Here is a 6,689-nt window from a genome sequence, read left to right as displayed (position 1 = left end):
CACTCTAATTGGTGCAAAACATTTCACTTGCTAGAACACGTGTGTATTTTTCTTTATAATGGCAATAATTTATGTAAATAAATCCTTTAGTCCTAGGCTTGCCAAGGATATGTAAGTCTTGAAATGATGTTGACCATGTTTGGTAACAATGACAATCTATAAATTAGCTATCGTGATCTATTGGGCCAGAATATCCTGCAGTTATAAAATCTTTACAACATTTGACCTTATCAGACTAGTAATCATTGTGTCTAATGTTAACAAACGTTGCCTAACTTTTGTAATGTCATTTATTTCAGAACATCAATGTTTCCAAATAAGTCTGGGTAGCTGAGTGAGTAAAGACGCTGACAACAACCCCTGGAGTTGCAAGTTCGAATCCAGGGTGTGCTAAGTGACTACAGCCAGGTCTCCTAAGCAACCAAATTGGTCAGGTTGCTAGGGAGTGTTGAGTCACATGGGGTAATCTCCTCGTGGTCGCTATAATGGTTTGCTCTTAGTGTGGCGCGTGGTGAGTTGTGCATGGAAGCTGCGGAGAACAGCGAAAAGCCTCCACACGCACTATGTCTCTGAGATAACAAGCTCAATAACGTGATAACGCACGGATTGATGGTCTTAGATGCGGAGGCAGCTGAGATTCAATAGATATCACTATTATTCTTATGGCTGAACCATCTGGGGTCAATTGAGGATGTTAAAGTGAAATTATTGTATTCACGCCTACGAGGATCAAATATGTGTGTTTTTTAAATATTGAAAATTCAAGTGAAAGTCTAATTATTAATCAGCATTTTGTCATAATGATTGCAAAGCAATACTTATTACAAAACTATGAAATATTGTTTATTGCAATATTTAATTGAAACACTTCTTTTAATAATCTTTAAATAATATTTTATTCATATTTATATAAACTCACACATATTGTTTCACTTTTTTTTGCGTTTATCTTTACTCTTCTTTTATTATATGTATAATTATGTATTGATTATTGTGCATATCTACATGTTAAGGCGCTCTTTCTGAGAGCCTTTTAAATGGGTTAGTTCAAGGATCTATAGTGTTCTTTAGAAGTTTATCAAAATGCATCCAAGAAATAATTTTAAATAACAGTAGAAAATTGTTTACTTAGTTAGCAGTTAGAGCAAACTAGCTGATAAGTAATTGAGAAATGTAAGTAACTCACATTGAAACCTGTGTGTTTGGAGGTTAGTCCTTCAATTAAAACAATTAAATAGTGGAGCTTGTAGTCTCAGAGGTGTTAGAGGGACTTTCTTTGTAACTCTGTGTCAATACATCCATCACTTAACTTGGCAAAATGTGCTTCCTAATTAGTAAAGTCCATTACTGAATTAAACAATTAGTAAATATGGCTGTAAGGTTGAGGTATATTGACTCATGGTTTATACATTTAGCTAAAGTTGAAGCTCCATTTTAGTGAATGAATCATCACGAATAACCTTTCAACTTATTAGGTTTATTAATTAATTACTTTATTTAATATGTACCATATTTATGTACAGTATATAAAACCATATAAACACAACCAAGGTCATGATTTTGGCTTCAAAATTGTATTTGTTCATGGCTGTGATGAAAGGGAAGCTTACCACAAGAGGTAAAATGAGCCTCTGAATGAGTTTGTTTTCAATTAAAATATCAAATGTTTTTGATTTTCTCAAATGTAGAACAAATGTTTTCAATTAAAATATCTTGATGCGAGGATTCACTGAATGTTCTTGCACAAGACATTATTTTAATAAATATTTCATTACTTTGCAACATTTGCACACTCAGCTTGTATAGGAGCAATTTGATTAAATTGCTACAGAATTGCATATATAGTATTATTCAGAATATCTAGGACAATGTATATAATTCTTGTTAGAATTTACTTATAATTAGGTGCATTATGATGGTCAATTCCTACACTAATGTTATTGCCAGATGTACAAACCTGCATATTTATTCATTTTCACACAGCATTAGCATATCAAAATGATCAGTATATGACTTTTTAAAGGTCACAGTATAAGAAATGAGTTAAAAGCTTAAGCAGGACATTGAGTTTAGACAAACAGGAAGGAGCATATCCCATCTGTCAGATTAACATCTCTGAAGTATGTCAACACCTTCAAGGAGGATTTCCAGCCACAAGTAGCTTGTGATTATCCCATTACAGGCACAAAAAGGCTCTGACAAGCTGTTAACACCATGGGTGTTTGCATCCTCTCCTAATGCCTCAATCCTGCCTGATTGGATTCACACCTTCTACGCAATTGCAAAGCCTATAGCTTGTTGGGCGGCCAGAGCCAAACCAACGTATGTACATGGCATTTGTACCCCTTAACTGAAATTAATGTCCTCTAGCACAACCAAATACTCTGTATACAATCCCTTGCTTATGTATATCTCTTCCAGTAATTACTTCAGGAATGATGCATTTTAGAAAAATACAGCATTGCTGCTACACCTTGCTTTCAAGAAGAAAACAAATCCATGAGAATCAACAATTCTGTACAGATTTGAAAGACTCACATATTAGTGGTTTTTCAACTTAGTCGAGAACAATACAAGTTACTGGATCTCAGAATCCATCAACAAACTGCAATACATTGTTATAAATGTTATACATAAAGGTTGGTGCAGTAGGAACCATTCTTCTGGAAAAACAGGGTCGGCCTAGATGTTGTTTAGTTGTCCATTTGTCCTTTGATTGGGAGTCCGTAAGTTTACGCCATAACCTCTCTTTATCCGACTCTCTCCGGTGCAGAGACTTCAACTTGAAGTTGAAGTTCCCTTGTTCCCTTTTAAATTTACAAAATGACTCAATTTTCTAATTAAGGTCTGGTAATTTAATTGATTACATTAACTAATCTGAGGGAGCTGGGAACTGTATCAAACAATCTGATCCAGAACATGTCATGAGCTTAGGTCAATTAAAGGTGATTCTTTTGGAAGAAAATTCAAAACACCTGCTTGTCTCGGATGCCAAATAAACTAAATTGGAAACTTTATTGTCAAAATGTCTGGATACACATAGTAAGAACCAGTGGCGGCTGCTGGTCTTTCAAAGAGACCTCATTTTCGAAAGGAAGCTCATTTTCGGCCTACATTATAAACTTATTTACCCTATTTTTTGCACTAAATCAATCTTAGGTGTTGATCTGCCCTGCTGTTTAATTCTAATTTTTTCCTCGTAAGGAGACTTTCAAATGGCTTCGCCAAAATCAGGTCGACAATATTAGCACCGTCTGCCATCGTGCGCAGTTTCACCCGTACGACGCTAGCCTAGCCTACTGTATGAATGAATGAATGAACGAACGAACGAACGAACGAACGAACGAACGAACGCTCTAAAACAAAATATATTAAACTTGGTAAAACTGAAACAAGGAATGTGGTGCATAATTGTGTGAAATGTATTATGCAAATTGACTAGCAATTTCGCCAAACAAATATAAAGAAATAGGTTGCAGCCGTTTGACTTTCGACTACACTTGAGAAATCTGCGATGGGACTGAGCGTGAAATAGCTTCAGTGACTTCTTATAGTACAGATTCGCTGTCAATCAAAAGGAGATGCAGTCTTTCGACAGATCCTCCAATCATCACGCGGAAGCCGGAGTCCAGGCCAGCCCACTCCTCATTCACCCCCAGAGACGCTGAGCGTCCGTGGGCGGGACATAATCGCAGCATTTATCCAATGACCGCCTATTTTCGAGCACTGAAAAAACTGTTCAGAGCAGCCCCATTGAAGTCAATGGACGCTCGGCTTCAACAGGGAAATGCACTGACGCTACGGGAATGTATGAGAAGTAAATCGAGTCAGCCGACCTGCTATATGTAATGTAGCTGATTCTGAACGAACTCATCTTCGAGATGAACGTGTTCTAACGCATTTTTAGTCAATAAATTGTTTACACAATAGTACATATTTGACCATTATTTTTTTGACATTATAGGGGAAGCTTAGCTTCCCTTGCAGTCTTAAAGAAATCCCCACTGGTAAGAACACAGTTCAAAAATACATTTTAAGGCCCCCCCCAAAAAAATAGCATGGTATAAATACATTATATTTACTTATCACCAAATTGAGCAGCAACATTTGTGCAGAGATGCCTTGAGATTCCGTGCTTCAGCCAGAAAATAACTGTTTGTTGTTGGTTAAAATACTGACCAGCATAACTTATGATTCATGCACAGTGTATTTGTGACATCTGGCAACTGGAAAGCTTTTTAATCTTGAAGCAAATTACATTGGGAATGAGCTTAGCAGAACTGTTAGAAAAGGATAGTTGTGTAGGTAGGATGGAAAGCGTAGAAGGATAGAGGCATGAAGAGAATGCAAAAAAAATCACACGTCACTTTAATTGGACTTAGCCTCTAAACAGTGTGTTTGGCATCTTAGCACATAGGGGCTTATCAGAGATCTGACATTGGCTCAGAAAGAGACAGTGTGGCAGGAATCCATCATCGTGAACAGGAAGTCTTGCATGCCACACAATTCAAACCAGGTCAGCAACTATTGCAGTCTATATGCATTTACCCTAAAGACCCAGTTGCATATGCAGAGCTTGCTGCATTAGCCTTTTTGATGATGTAACTCCAAACTGACACAAAGGCCTATTAATGCAATCTAAAATAGTATGAACGATAGAAATATTTGTTAGAAATTATTTCTGATTTCGGAGTGATTATTTGTACTATTGTAGGTGTGCATAGCACATGCCACACAATGTGGCTATTTGGACTCCAGTAGTCTGGTGTACACACAGAAATTGAAGACAAATTTCACCTCTAGTGTCACTACAGAGACATGGGGTTTAACAATGGTATGGATATGCTTTTTTTGTCCGGATGACCTGGGTACAATTCACCCTTTTGTTAAAGTTAGTTTTACTTCTATAGAAATGAATAGTAATTTTGAAACATGTGTATAAAATCTTGACCACTGATGTGAGAAGAGTTCAGTCATATCAGTAACTTATACATTTTATTCTACATGGGGCAGGGGCATCAAATGGGGGCATCCATGTTAGCATCACATGACCAGTTGAAAACAACTGGCTTAATATCAGTAACTGCACTGTTATCTGATACATTCATTCATGGATTCAATTAATCCTGGTTTACTGTGCATTGTGGAAATTGGTATTGGCATTGGTAACTGAAAACTATTGTGTTTGAATGATGCAGCATCCAGTCCACTAGGTGTCAGTGTAAGCCAATGTAAGCCACTTTGACACACTTAACAAATGACTGAGAGCACCTTGTTTAATTTTGAGGTCACTGTCATTTTACTACAAGATACCATGGTGATACTTTGGTTACTGAAGTAAAACCATGGTTACTCTTTGTAAGGGAAGGTTATTGTTAGGTTTAAGGGTAGGGGTTGGTGTAGGGTCTATGTGGGACTCTATATAAACAACATAATAAACACAATGCAGTGATGTCCCTATATAGTATTTCATTAGGGGTACAGATTTGTACTACTGCAACACTATGCTGTTATAAATCATGGAATAATACATATATAGCATGCATATTCTGCAGATAGATGTGGTGATATTAGATAGAAAAAAGATCTACCAAGTTCAAAAATATAGACACACAATCCAATAAAAGCTTTATCAGAAACATGTATAAGTAATAATACCTAAACTTATATATATATAACTTATACTAAATATATATATATTTTTTTTTTTTTTTTTTTTTAAACAATCTTCAGTCCTGTGTGTCAGATGAGGAGAGTTGGCAGCAATTTATGAGGGATTCAGTAAAAGTATTTTAATCTCAGATTGAGTTGGGGCTGTCTAATCACCGTTTAGTCACCTTCACTTAGAAGTTGGACCAGCTTTCCCTGATCTCATTATGGGGCTGTAGTCACATTCACCTTGTATGGCCCACATTTCAGACAATTGGAGGGGCATTTAAGCCTGCTGTTGTCATTGTTCCCTGTTCTTTAAAAGACACACTGAACTTGTGTCCCTTTACAGTGCAATAATGTCCTTTTTTTTTTCAACATGTGTGTTCCTTGGGAATTGAACCCATGACCATGGCATTGCTACTTTACTATAGCACCATGTACGCTACCAGCAGAATTACAGGAACACTGTATGTCTACAATTATGTCTTCAACGAAAAAATTCACTATAATGTAAAATATATTTAAGTGATATAACACAGGTAAGATGACTCTTATGAATACAGTGATTCGGCCATATGGCTGTAGAAGTTGCCTCTAAACAGTGAATAGTGTAGAGCTTCTTACATTCAGACATAAAGGGACAATTAGTTCATACATTTCTTCTCTGCAAGTGAAAAAAGTTCCAAAAGATTCCAAAGCATAGCACAACTCTCAACACTCTGCTTTGAACTAGTGGGGTTCCGTTCATGAACATAATCAGCATTTTTAAATTAATATTTTAAGTAAAGATCTCTGAAATGACAGGGGTGGCAGGTTGTTCAGTCCATCCTGAGTCTTTTCTGCTCTAAGATAGTTTTAGCAAATCATAACTTGCTAGCTGACATTTACATAAGATCCAAAATAAACTTTAAATAATATTGAATGAATTATACTATTTATAATTTGTTATCAAATTATTTATAAAAAAAAAATAAAAAATTCTTACAAGCTGTGCAACTGAATTTTGTATTATTTTGTTTTATTTAAATGTATTTTTT

The sequence above is a fragment of the Xyrauchen texanus genome, chromosome 13 (assembly GCF_025860055.1).
Source record: "Xyrauchen texanus isolate HMW12.3.18 chromosome 13, RBS_HiC_50CHRs, whole genome shotgun sequence".
Taxonomy (NCBI): Eukaryota; Metazoa; Chordata; class Actinopteri; order Cypriniformes; family Catostomidae; genus Xyrauchen; species Xyrauchen texanus.
This window is presented reverse-complemented; position numbering follows the sequence as displayed.